This window comes from Euprymna scolopes, chromosome 12 (assembly GCF_053919585.1).
Source record: "Euprymna scolopes isolate OS-2025 chromosome 12, ASM5391958v1, whole genome shotgun sequence".
Lineage (NCBI taxonomy): Eukaryota > Metazoa > Mollusca > Cephalopoda > Sepiida > Sepiolidae > Euprymna > Euprymna scolopes.
Genome location: NC_136493.1, coordinates 41,848,542 through 41,862,851, shown reverse-complemented (window position 1 = coordinate 41,862,851; position 14,310 = coordinate 41,848,542). Strand labels below are relative to the sequence as shown.

At 32.5% G+C, this 14,310-nt stretch overlaps 1 long non-coding RNA gene across 1 annotated transcript in view; it reads left to right on the top strand.

The window, feature by feature from the left end:
* Positions 1-14,310, top strand: part of LOC145291259 (uncharacterized) — a 188,720-nt gene that overhangs the window by 69,600 nt on the left and 104,810 nt on the right. The gene's annotated exons all lie outside the window — the stretch shown is intronic.

Sequence of the window (14,310 nt, the reverse complement as noted above, 5' to 3'; positions counted from 1 at the left end):
ACCCTCTCTCTCTCTCTCTCTCTCTCTCTCTTACTCTCTCTTATCTCTCTCTCTCTCGTTTCGTCTTTATATCGAGACTTCCTCTGGATTAAATAAAGACGAAACATTGATGAACACATAACTCGATTTGTTCCTTTTAATTTCTCTATTTTGTCGAAATAATAATTCAATTATTATCAGCATATAATGATATATATATATATATATATATATATATATATATATATATATATATATATATATATATATACTTCAGAATAAAATTATCTAAGAATCAACTGGTATGGAAACCTTCGATATGCAAGATATTGTTGCCAGTAATATTATATAGGTACTATCCCACCTTAATAAGATTTGCTCGATATACAAGATAGAGCAAGTAAATCAAATTTCAGTCATTCAATGAATTTAAAAAATTATTATGTGAAATGTAATTTCAAATCAAAAGATTTTTATTATTCTATGTAAGACAAAGCATACATTTGAAATATAATTACTCCTTATCCTATAGGATTTCGATGTCTACCATCTCTTCAGAGGAGAAAATATTAGCTAATAATTATAATAGTTTACACCCTAGTTGCTAATGTCAGTGAGACATGGAAAATCCCGATTAAAAGTTGTTTAAGTATTTAAATGTCATAAAGTAAGGGAAGTTAATGAAAAGGATATAAAAATTCACATCCAAATTGCATGGTAAAATCCGAAGTCAATGTTTATGATAGCAGTGTTGTAAAAGGATCCAAACTGTATTTTCAGTAATCCACACCACAATGTAATGGGCTGCAGTATGCATTTCCTGGGACCAATTTTCTTTGTTTATATAATGGGTCCGGTAAATATATATATATATATATATATATATATATATATATATATATATATATATATATATATATATATATATATATATACAGATCCAGTGGATCTGCTTTTAATAAACATATAATTTGATATATTTAATATTTTTCTTATAATTATTGAACATCAGCTTCAAATTTCACTCCAAAATAACTTTAAATTGTTAATAAATTATAATCAAATATCAAATTAAAATTAAAACTGCTTTCAGTAGGCAGGCAATGCAAAATGAGAGAATGTATGTACCTTAGGTTTATCCCAATATTGTTTCCAGCGCGTGATGGGCATCCTCTCGCTAGTGGACTATAGTTGTGCCGATTTGGGAGATTGGTGGTTGGCGTTGTGCAACTTTTGTCTCACAATACCACGTGTAGCTATCCTTACAGGGGGAATATATTTTCGCTTATGACTGGACGAGTACGAAGTTGAGTACGAAGTCGAAAAATCTGATTGTACACATTATAAAGTATAATATACGAGGGGCGTGCAATAAGTAATGTCCCTGACCCACTTCCAATTGTCTGATCTAGCTGAAATATTGCATATGCAATGATTTATATATCTACGGGTTATGTGGCAAAGTACAGCTCTCAACTAATTATGGTTTCTATTTTACAGGTGTTTAAACTGAGTCAGGTGTGAAATGGAGCCTGTTGAATGTCGAGCAGTGATCCGGATTTTGTATTAGAAGGGACGCACACCACAGGAGACTTGATGAAACGGAAGAAACTTATGGTGATAATGCCCCATCATATGACCTTATAAAACGCTGGCATCATGCATTACAACATGGCCGAAAGTCTGTTGAAACAGCTCCCAGACCTGGTCGCCGCCCCCTTCTGCCATTGATGAAGCATCTGTCCGTCAATTGAGGCTGCCATTTTGAAAGATCGGCGACTTACTATTGCCGAAGATGTCAAGATTAGTACAGGGTCTGTGGAAACTATCGTTCATAACCATTTTCATATGCATAAGGTGTCTGCCAGATGGATTCACAGGTTGCCCACACTATTCCAGAAACGATAACGCGTCGAGTGCTGGGGGATAAATTTGGAGATGTGCCAAGACGTTGAGTCAAAGTTTTTTTTTTTTTAAACTGATTACACAGGAGGAAACCTGCGTCCATCACTATGATCCAGAGACCAAAGCCCAGTCAATGCTCTCTGGAAGCACTGGGACTCATCACCTCCAAAGAAGGCAAGAGTGCAGCCCTCCGCTGTCAAGTTCATGCTCACAGTCTTCTGAGACCAGGACGGGGTAGTGATAACAAATTTCCTGGCCAAGGGGACCACAATTACAGGAGCCTATTATGCTTCACTTTTGAGGAAATTAAGGGGAGCTATAATAATCAAGAGGCGGGGCAAGATGAGCAAAGGTACCCTCCTCCTGCAGGACAACGCTCCGGTCCACAACTCGCATGTCGTCAGATCAGAAGCACGGGCGTGTGGTTATGAAATCCTCCCCCATTCTCCTGACTTTGCACTTTCTGACTTTCACCTCTTCCTAGCTATGAAGTTGTTTTTGAAAAAAAAGCGTTTCCCAAATGATGCAGCCTTTATTTCTGAAGTCACGTCGTAGTTGGAGGACTAACCCGAGGTGTTATACAAAAACGGTCTCCAGAGCTGCATCAAACGATGGGAGAAATGCATAAATCTGGGTGCTTCCTATGTAGAGAAAGATTAATCACTGTGCCAAGTTCCGTTGCTCTACTGCTATGGGAAGTGGGTCAAGGGCATTACTTATTGCACGTCCCTCGTATATGTAGTATATCAAACTCTATGATGCAAATGCATACAGCAGTGAAATAAAAAACACATATTAATCACTATATCTTAGTAAAAAGTAATATTTAAGACAAAAGATATTGCAAGGTAATATAAAAAACGTTCTACAAAATCCGGATATCTTATTCTTTTTATACTACAATGTATTCGTTAGAAAAGCGGGAAATTTGAAGGTCAGCTAAGAACATGAATAAAATGCGTGATTGCTATTTTTTTATTGTTTTCTTTTGTTGTCGAACTTCGATTTCTAGTTCAAGACGATGAAGTGAAGTGCACGGACGACATTTTGAGTATCTATGAGTATAATATAACATTTGTCTTTTAAAAACTTTGTAAAAAATATTATTTATAAAAATAAATCGCTGGTTGACAGATTTCCCGCTTTTCTAGTGACCATAATACATTTCCAGTTATGTACACTAAGACATAAAATTAATTTAATATATTAATTATATGTTTGAAAAATGTGATCATAATAAATAGTGTTGCTGAGGGTTTTCTTTTTTTCTGAAACATAAGTTAAGACAAATGGTTTTTAATGTGGAGATTTTTTTTCTTTTTAAATGATGAAACAATGATGCTGTCCTATGGTCCGTATTTCTTCTGATTTTTTCAAAATTTATGATATACTAGCGGTGGGTACCCGGCGTTGCCCGGTTTTTTACATGCGTGTGTGGGTGGGGGTGGTAAAATGAAAACAAAGCGAAGTAATAATCGTGTTTAAATATTATAAAAACAAACACTGTTAAAACGATCAAGAAAAACATCCTGAAAAAAAAAATAATTAAAAAAATTAACGTGATGCAATACGAACGGTCCGGCGATGCCTGGGTGTTTGAAAAATCCCCCGAAAACATTTTGCAACGCGTATATATATATATATATATATATATATATATATATATATATATATATATATATATATTTGTATAAGCGCACACACACACTTTTGTATATATATATATTGTTTATATAGTAATCTACATACATTACTGTTTCGCTATATCACAGCTAATCAGTGCGGCTAGAGATAATGACGCTATACAGTTGCGGCTAACGGTAATTACGCTATACAGTTGCTTCTGTGCGAGTAGTGAATTAACGATGTTTTGAGAGATATATATATATATATATATATATATATATGTATATATATATTTATATATGATGTATATTTACAACAAACAGAAAATATACAAGCGATAACAACGGATGCATTTTAATATGCATCGAATGTGCGTCAATATATGGGCCCCTAAAAATCACTGCATATTGAAACTAAACACAATTTATTTGCGTAAATATTACGATGAGAACCTAGAATCTACTAAAAGGTATTTGATGTTTTTGCATATGTTCTGCTTAATTCATATATTGTGCAGCTTAATAGGATGTTTTATGTCCGATGTTTGTGGTTATTAAATACATGTCTGAAAGGAAATTTTTGTTCCTCTCATGTATCTGCCATTTGGACATGCTGTGCAGAACATGTAATATAGAAAATTTGAGCTATCATTGGTTACGTATTTTGGTTAAGGTAAGTGTATTGGGAATTGTGAAAGGGAAATCCGTGCAGCGGAGAATATTTACGAGACTGTTACATAAATACATATTATATTTCTATTTTATAACAGGATGCATTAAAAAGAAATGTTTATTCGAAAACATGCTCTTGGATTTCAAATCAATTACTTACATTATACATGCGTGTAAAGACAGAGAACGACATATATATATATATATATATATATATATATATATATATATATATATATACATACATACATATATCTGTAGTCATCACAACTCATCAGTGCCGCTACACTACCATCTCTCTCTAGCCAAAGATTGAACCTAGAACCGTCGTGTTGACAGTCGGCAGTTCTCCCGCTCGACCATGGAAGCGTTGCCCGTAAATAACTCGTCGGAATGTCTATTTAAATAGACACCCGCCACCACTTTTATAGTGCTCAAATCGCCTGTTTGTAAACAAACAAACAACGAGCTTCGAATTTTTCAGCCAATTAAGTAGCGGGTGAGATTATTTACGACAGTGCTCTACCCAAAGATGGGGGCTTAAAATGTATTTGTAGTCATCGACATACAGTCCTGTTTTGTTAGATCACAACTCATCAGTGCCGCTAGACTAGCATCTCTCCCAAGCCAAGGATTGAACCTAGAACCGTGGTATATATATATATATATATATATATATATATATATATATATATATATATATATATAAGATATATAAGATATAATATATATATATATATATAAGTTATCAAATTTAACAAATTTTCATTACTAATGATTATTATATTGCCCAATTTCTACTGTACACTCTTTAACCCTTATCCTTGAGTGGCCTCTTGGCCTTGATAATGAGTTGATACCTATGAAAAAAAAAAGAAAAAGTCCAATGTGAACAAGTTCTAATTGAATCGTCCCCCTAAGTAATCCAAGTTTCAAAATTCCCACTGTTTACTATGCTAAAATCACAATGACTAATGTATACCTATTAACCCTTATCCTCGAGTGGCCTCTGGGCCTTGATAAGTGGTGACGCCCTTGTAAAAAAAAAAATATATATATATTATATATATAGATATATATATATATAATAAATATATAATATATAATATATATAATATATATATATAATATATATAATATGTATAATATATATAATATATATATATAATATATTATATATATATGTAATATATACAATATATATTATATATATGTGATATATATAATATGTATATTATATATAAAATATATATATTATATATATTACATATATTTAAAAATTAAAAACAAAAAAATATTATTCAATTCCCTCCCCGCCATCCACTCTCTCTATCACTTTAAACGTCGTATGCAACCTGTTTTTCCTCCTCCCACCACACCACGCCAGCCAATACTGACTTTGCAACTAGTTGCCATGGTGATATGTTAAATAAACTGCTAACCGCTACTTAAACTTAAGCTGTTAAAAATTACAACAGCGTCTATAAACATAAACACATAATTAATATTTAATAATACCCCCTCTCATTATATACACCCCTACTACTTTAAATTCCAACGTCCTCCCCCTTCCACTCGCCCCTTCTTTTCGCCCCTTCTTTTCTAACTCCCCTTCATCTGCTACAAATTTGTCATTCTTATTCGCATTAAAACTTATTACATCTATGGATTTTGACGAAGCTGGTCGGATATTTCCTCATCTTCAGAGGATATCTTCCTATCGGAAACAATATGTAAAGTCATTCTGGACTCACACAATAATTTTCCTATGTATATATATATATATATATATATATATATATATATATATATATATATATATATACAACAAAACAGAACATGCTCTTCCAGTGTTTGAGAGATTATGGATACACACGCAGAGGTGCATGTGCGTGAAATTTTGTGGCAAGAGGTGCGCAATATATATATATATATATATATATATATATATATATATATATATATATATATATATATATTATAGATATGTATATATATATAACTACGCTAAATATTTTATTTTAATTCATGCAGAGATCATATGTATTTATATAATTCTTTATCGATTATTATATTGTTTCTAGTATAGAGTAGTGAATGCGAAAGTAAAATAAATGACGTGTGCGCCATCAGCAAGATCGAAACTAAGATACATAGATGTCCAGCTTTCCCCCAAGTGTATGACCCAAATCTATGCATATACAAAAACTGCAAAAAAATACCATTTTTTTTTTCATATGAATTTTAATTAGCGCATGCAAAACAACAACAACAAAAAAAGGAAACGGTATAGTAGATTTACACCGCACCAAGGCCAATGCTTTTTTTTTTTGATGTTACCCATTATGCAGCTAGTTAAGCGGCATCAAACCAAATCGAAAGTGCGGTAGAGTTTCAAATTCATATAAAATTGCCTCTGTCGACGAATTATTAAGAAGGGTTTTGGTACAGATATTTTGCATACACACTGAGAAGTTTCAGAATGAGTTAAATGTAGTAAATAAAAATAAAACAATAAAGGAGGCAAATAAATAGGGGACACGGTAATAAGCCTATGCGGGTTACACCGGATTTCTTTAAAGGAGGAAGTTTTATGGGCGTGTGAATTACACAAAATGTCCTTAAACGCATGTATATCCTCGTTAGTGGAGACGATCACGTAAGAGTTTGCAACTATAGCAGGAAGTTGTCGACGTCCTCCTACATACAGCGCCTGGAATTCCCAAATTGGTCACCAATCTGGTACTGACATGCCTTATCGTTGCTTAACTTCGGTGATCAAACTAAATGGGTGTATCATCACGATTATGCCGAACAATCATATAATACGAAATATAAAAAAGCATATTAAACGAAACTATAAAATAATTAAGTAATTAAATAACGTTGTATTTTTAAAGGTTTATGCAGAATTCTTTACCTTCATATAGTGGCTTACAAATCTATGACTTACTATATCAAATAGTTTGTTTCAATATTTTTTTAATAGTAAAATAGGTTTTTAATATCACTGTGAGTGTAAGAAAATAAATTAATTGTATAAGCATACATATTTAAATATATATAGTCTAAAGAATTTCGAGTACTTTACAAAAAAGATACTAAACTAAAATACTTAAACAATTAAACAACGGAGTTTTAATTCCTATGAAAACAAACGACTTACAACATATTGCAGACTTAGCACCTGCATCATTCAACTACTAGACAATCCAAAAGAATTCAACTATAAAACGGTGTAAAAATCTTGTCAGATAGAAAAAAAATTGTCATCAGATGCTTACCATATATATATATATATATATATATATATATATATATATATATATATATATATATATATATATATATATATGATTGTTGAGCTGGATTAAATCCGACGATATGGAATAAAATGGAGGTGGAAGGACCTGAATACTCATCGTTTCGCCCAACTTATGCGGGCTTCCTCCAAATCGTAATTTCACTTAATTTTATTTTTATTTTACTTATTTACTGTATTTTATTTTATCATTATCTATTTTTAGACTCCATTTTATCACCTCCTATTCTTATATTCGGACACCATCTTTTAAGTTACTACGTTATTTTACCCCAATTCAATTATCTCTAATTAAAAAAAAACTTCCTTCGTAATCTCGTCTCATTTTATTTATTTAATCTATCACCGTTATATTTCCAGACGCAATTTTTAAATCTCTACGATATTTTAACTTTTAGACGCAATCCACCACACTAGTTTACTCTAATTTTTTTCTCTCATAAAATGTATATACATGTATATATGACATCTAATTTACATAAGGAAAATACGCTGCTCTCCCCCATCATTATATATAGCCCCAATCCTCCGACTCTCTCGTCAATGACCATCCCTCTTGAAGAAGCTCGCATAAATCGGGCGAAACGTTGAGTTCTCAGGTCCTTCCACCTCCATTTTATTTCATATATATATATATATATATATATATATATATATATATATATATATATATATATCTTTATCAACAGATTGTTACAAATATTACCGTAAAAACAGGCATAACATACTCAGTGACAAATGTACTATAACACCTAGACGAATTGCAAACAATTTAAAAAGAATTGTTTACTCTCACTTCACCCTCGTATATTTTGCATTCAACAGACAGATTCACTCGTACAATACATGCAGGCGTTCTGACATAATTTAATAAATAAGTCACTTACATTTTAAACTAATTAAACTCGCGCCCTTTTATAAAAATATTATTCGTGTCTAGATTGTGTTTTATCTTCTTTTTATCTTTTCTCTTATTTCTATTATCACACTCGGTTTCAATTTCATTAAAAGTACTGGCCGCGAATAAGAACAGAGGCATATTGTCGCCTGACGATGTCTTTGGAGACTTAAATATACATTTCTGATAGCGACTTATGGTAATGTTGTTTACCTAAATCGAATAATATACATATTCATTTTTTTAGCTAAATTGTGCTTTAAGAATATATATATATATATATATATATATATATATATATATATATATATATATTGTGTGTGTGTATGTCGTGGAACAACAGTGAAAATCAAGTCGAGGTGCCTTTAATAATGTACAAAGATAGAAAAGCGTGTATATCTGATAGGCACTCGGGCAGCAGTTGAAGTGCAGTCTCATCTCTCTCACCGGTGTTAGAATTACTAGCGCTATTTATATTGCTAATCGGTGTAAATTACTCTGTTCAAAGAAGGCCGGTATAACCTATATATATATATATATATATATATATATATATATATATATATATATATATATATATGTATATGTATATATATATATACACACAAAACAATTCTTGATGAACCGCCCCCCCTAAGTAATGACAACTTACCAATTCTCCAATACTATTGCGACACTATACCCTTGATTACTGTACACACAATAACTCTCATCCCCGAGTGGCCATTGGGCCTTGATAAGTGGTGAACTCCATGTAAAAAAAAAAATATATATATATGTATGAGGGGTGTTTCTGTGTGGGGGTGTGTGGATGGGTGTGTTCATATTTGTCAATTTGTGTTCAACCCCGATGTGCGTTATACTCTCTATATTTTTTCAGCTACTATCTTGAGAGGAGAAACTCGTTGGTATTTTTTTAAAGAATATCAACAAAAATAAATAGAAGTGGGCGTATTTGAAGACGCAGAAGAAATAAAAATTACAAATTTAATTAAATCCATATGTAAAAACGATTTATATGAAACAGGGGAAGCAAACTTCTCCAAAGAATTTCAAATATAAGGGTAGTTTTTGAATAGAGATGGACACAGATTCCACTGAAAAATATGTGTTTGTAATCTGACCTATTAAGTACCTCAAACCGCTCTATTTTCTACGTACTTGCACAATATAAATTCCTACCTTACTTCAAAATCACAGAGAAACGTAACTTCACGGATGTTGCCGTCTCCTATCCAATCCTAAATGGAATGCCCGCGTTTATACAAATCTGCAATCCTAAATAAACAGAGTAGAATGAGTTAATAATTCTTGTTTGTGAAGATTTACAGAATTACCCCCTACTCATAGTAACTTTAATATAAACCTCATCCGTCTGTTTTACTGTATGTATGTATGTATGTATGTATGCATGCATGTATGTATGTATGTATGTATGTATGTATGTATGTATGCATGCATGTATGTATGTATGTATGTATGCATGTATGTATGTATGTATGCATGCATGTATGTATGTATGTATGTATGTATGTATGTATGTATGCATGCATGTATGTATGTATGTATGTATGTATGTATGTATGCATGCATGTATGTATGTATGCATGTATGTATGTATGTATGTATGCATGCATGTATGTATGTATGTATGTATGCATGCATGTATGTATGTATGTATGCATGCATGTATGTATGTATGTATGCATGCATGTATGTATGTATGTATGTATGCATGTATGTATGTATGCATGTATGTATGTATGCATGCATGTATGCATGTATGTATGTATGTATGTATGCCGTGGTGAAGGCAACCTTTCTAGGAGAAGCAAATCTCTGATTTAAAAAACCATAAAGCGGGAGACCAGTACCCGCATTAAGCTGGTCTGCAGTTTAATTTGTTGCTGGCTATCTTGCTCTTGCTTGTTGCTGGATCTCAACATTTTGAACCGAGAGAGAGACTTAGCTGTCGTACAAAGCTAAGACTCTGTAACATCATCTTTGTGTAGATACTCCCTCAGGCATTTGGGCTCATGGATTATAAATGTCTGAGGGAGTGGCACTCGTCTGACAAGACGTTGACATCATCAATCATCATGTATGTATGTATGTATGCCCTAAAACCTTCGACAGAGGCGACGGATTTTCATGAGATAAATATCATTTTAAGCTGGACGACTTAGACGACACATATCTAACAATTGGCTAAACATATTAATTTCTATCTACGCAATTGGACGGTTTTCTAGAAGGAGGGGTCGATTTTTTGTGAGCCATTTTACAAATCGTATCCGTTAGATTGTCCTTACGTAATTTTAACGTTCCAAACTTTCGGTCGTGTAATGGAGTAGGGATAAGTTGGATTTTCTTTCACTTCCCTTTCGGTCTTCACGTCACGGGTTCGAGACTGCCTGCCTATTACCACTTTTTTTTCCGCTCAACACACAACTCGAAACACCGGGTCCACCCGGGCTAATCTTCTATAATATTAATCTCACCTATCTGTTTAAATGCATGTGTGTATGTATGTATGTATGTATGTATGTGTTTTTTAAAGCGGAAGACCATTACCCGCATTAAGCTGGTCTGCAGTTTAATTTGTTGCTGGCTATCTTGCTCTTGCTTGTTGCTAGATCTCAACATTTTGAACCGAGAGAGAGACTTAGCTGTCGTACAAAGTTAAGACTCTGTAACATCATATTTGTATAGATACTCCCTCAGACATTTGGAATCATGGATTTTAAATGTCTGAGGGAGTGGCACTCGTCTGACAAGACGTTGCAATCATCATGTATGTATGTATGCTTGTATATCTGCCTAAAACTTTCGACAGAGGCGACGGATTTTCACGTGATAGGTATCATTTTTAAGCTCGACCCTTTGGATGACTAATATCGATGAATTAGCTAAAAACATTTAATTTTGATCCTCAACTGGGCACTTTTATAGAGGCAGATACCCCTTTTTTCGCCGATATTGTCATCCGAACGGTAATTTCTTTTTTAGCGTGGCCCCTATTATGACCCTGTGAAATTTAATTTTTTGGGCTCAAAATAAGTTAGTAAGTAAGACCCATGTCCGCGGAACATATATCTAAAATTTCAAGTGTATATACCCAAAATTGTCGGAGGAGTTTGAAAGAGTTCTCAAACGTCAAATCGTTGAACTTTGACCCTTAATCGCCAAGTTTCGGGCCGAAAACCGATCACATCGATTTTTCCAAATCTCATTATCCTGTATATCAAATTTCGAATCTGTAGACTTAAAATTGACAGAGTTATTGCGTAGGGAAACGCACACACACACATACAGACACACAGATACGCAGAAAGAAACATAGACACGTACATTTTTATATATACTAGCATTTCAGCCCGGCGTTGTCCGGGTGTTTGTATGTGTATGTTGAGCAAAAAAAAAAACAGTGGTATTCGTAAGGTAGGCTCGAATCCGTACCGCAAAGGAAGAAAAGAACGGGGTAAAACCTAACGTTTATGCTGTTACGAACACCGCTAACCGGAAGCGACATTTTTAAAGCTTAAAGCTAAACAATCTAAAGGAGAGGATAACTTTCAAAAATATCGGCGAAAAAAGTGCCCCCCCCCTGTAGATAGGTGCCTTGTTTTAGGTGAAGATATTACTGTTTTTAGCCAATTTTTCGATATTTGTCGTGTGGAAGTTCGACCTTTAAAACGATACTGATCTTGGTAAAATCCGTTGCCTCTATTGAACGTTTAAGGCAGACATGCAAATAGACATACATACACACACTTATATATTAGTAACTAAAAAATTTCGACCCAAAAGCTTGCCCTATCTCTGAATACCGTTTATGTAAAATTTCAAATAGTTAGACCAGAAATTGTCTGAGTAATTTGGAAGAGATCGCAGAGGTCAATGTTATCTTAACATTGACCCCTAATATGACCCCTTAAAATTTATTATTTTGGACTCCAATCGAGTTATTAAGTTAGATCCATGTCCAATGAATCTCTATCCAAAATTTCAAGTGCGTAGACACAAAATTTTCGGAGGAGTTTGGTAGAGTTCTCAAAGGTCAAATCGTAAAACTGTGGCCCATTAATCGCTAAATTTCTGGCCAAAAACCAATCACATCGATTTTCCCAAATCTCAGTACCCTGTATATCAAATTTCGAGTCTGACAGAGTCATAGGGAAATGTACAGAGACAGGCACACAGAAAAACACACAGACACGTTGACTTTTCTAGGTATATAGATATATGAATATATATATATATACATATATATACATATATATATATATATATATATATATATATATATATATATATATATAAAGAAAACAACATACTGAGGATGGAGTTCACCCCGAAATATATTTAAATTATAAATCTCAATAAAATATTTGTTTATTTTCCTAACATTGCGGTTTGATTTGGCTGTCAAATTCACTTGATGCGTATTTTATTAAAATAGAATCAACGCTTCAATAATAGAACTCACATTCTTGACGTTAATCTCGCTTTGCCAACGCCACGTTCCAACAATTAAAAATACAACCGCTGAGAGGCAACCCACTGACCTTTACAAACTGACTACTTTTCTCCAATTTTACAGCATTACAAGTAAGAAGAAGAAAAAGAGAACGAAAATTACATATTAAGGATGGAGTTTTACTCCGAAATATTTTAAATTATAAATTTCAAGCGAGTATAATATTGGATAATTTTCCTAATATTTCGTTTGGATTTGACTTTCAAGCGCACTTGATGCGTATTTTTTGCTGTTATTATTATTATTATTATTATTATTATTATTATTATTATTATTATTATTATTATTATTATTAATATTTTACTAGTATTATTATTATTATTATTATTATTATTATTATTATTATTATTATTATTATTCATGCATCTATACATATATATATATATATATATATATATATATATATATTTGTACATATGCACACATGGATGTATATATGCATATTTCTATATGTATATATATATATATACATATACATATTTTTTAAAATATTAATCATTTTATATATATATATATATATGTATATACATATATATATCATATTATTGTACATCTCTGATCTTATTTTCGGTGGCGTGGTTTTGTTTTTTTCTTCTTCAAAATCTTTACAAAGATTTTGTGATTACTTTACGACAGGCTTGCCTTCATTCTAGAGATTTGTTTCTTCCAAGGCTGTCAACAACTTTGAGGTATTTTGTCCAAATACATCCACAATCCCAGTCACTTATGCTCCAGTAGCAACTTTTATACTGGCATCAACAATCTGTCCTGATTTATTTGTCACTTAAAAATAAATTTGTTATGAATATGCATAATTTTCCATTAAAAATAAATCGAACTAGTTAATTCGGAAAAGCAATCATCACAAATAAAACGAAAAAACGTTTAGTGATTCATTTCAATTGTTATACGGTTTTAATATTGATGCCGAATTCACAAGATATTTCCATTTGTTTTCGTTAAACTTCCGTGTATATCTATATATGATTTATACATAAATTATTATTTTTATACTAATCTAGAATTACATGCTTCCGTGATAATCAGGACAAGAAATAATGATTGCTACTGCGCGAAGAATTCCTAGCCACAAAGCAACTACTCATTCCATTAGCAAGGAATGTTACCCCGTGGCTACCGTTAATGACTACGAGAATTGAGAGATATTTAGCATTTATAAAGCAAAATAGAGACATACGGTTATTTAGACGATATAAATTGATCGAGTGATCGGATGTGACGACCTCGCACAAGGCTAGTCGATAATATATTTTTTTCCAGATTGTGCTCTACTTTTAAGAGCTTAATGCTTAAATTGGCGAAGCACACACGCATATGGGTGTTTCTGTGTGTCAAACTAACATTATTT